At 39.0% G+C, this 871-nt stretch overlaps 1 protein-coding gene across 1 annotated transcript in view; it reads left to right on the top strand.

The window, feature by feature from the left end:
- KIF13B (kinesin family member 13B) overlaps positions 1-871 on the top strand; it is a 194240-nt gene that overhangs the window by 135201 nt on the left and 58168 nt on the right. The window lies entirely within an intron of this gene.

Here is an 871-nt window from a genome sequence, read left to right as displayed (position 1 = left end):
CAGGACGCGAACCGTGGTCGACTACATGGGAGTCCAGCGACATAGCCATTACGCTAACTGCTGGTCCCAACGTGAATTTTTTGAAAGATCAGCCAGGTGATCATTTTGGTACTTATGTTTCTCAAAATGTATAATGAGAACCTTTCATTATGACTTCTAGAAAGAATGGAACTTAAGCATGATTATGTCCATTCACCTTTAATCACTTCTTTCGTAAAGGATCTGAGTTAGTATGAATATTTTAGGTCAACTGTCCATGTCAGGAGTTCGATTCTCTGTTCTCCACCCAGGAGAGATGGAAGTAGATGGCACTGAGGTTTATGGAGGGGGAATAAAGGACTTGATGTGGGGAATCTGCCTTGAAATTCTTCTTTGTAAAGATTTCTTTAAAAGGAGAAAAAGAATCCAGGGAGGGGAGTGGGGCAAAATCTTGATTTTATTGGTTTAATGTGAGTGATAGGTAAAGTATAGAGGTTTATTTTCTCATTTTGAATAGGTTTGAAAAATTACATCATAAAATATTTTAAGGGAGGAAAAGGGATGTGATACTTGGAGGACATTTTTCACTTGGTAGTATTCCTACCTAAGATACAAAACTTTAATAAAAGAGAAACCACGAGACACACTCAGTTGAGGTACATTCTGTAGGACAGTGGGCTTGCACCCTTCTGATTGTCAGGGTCAAGCAGTGCAAAGGTTGAAGAGCTATTCCAGATCGAAGTAGACCGAAGCATATGACACCAAATGCAATTGGTGATCCTGGGCTGGAAATATGGAAGAGTTTGGATGCTGACCCTATATTAAACAGTAGTATTATATTGATGTTAAATCTCCCGAACAGCATTGATGTCTTCAATTTACTTGAAAGTGG

Source organism: Tupaia chinensis, unplaced genomic scaffold (genome assembly GCF_000334495.1).
Source record: "Tupaia chinensis unplaced genomic scaffold, TupChi_1.0 Scaffold138390_1, whole genome shotgun sequence".
Classification (NCBI taxonomy): Eukaryota; Metazoa; Chordata; class Mammalia; order Scandentia; family Tupaiidae; genus Tupaia; species Tupaia belangeri.
Note: the sequence above shows the minus strand (reverse complement) of the source record. Positions and strands in the feature narration are given on the sequence as shown.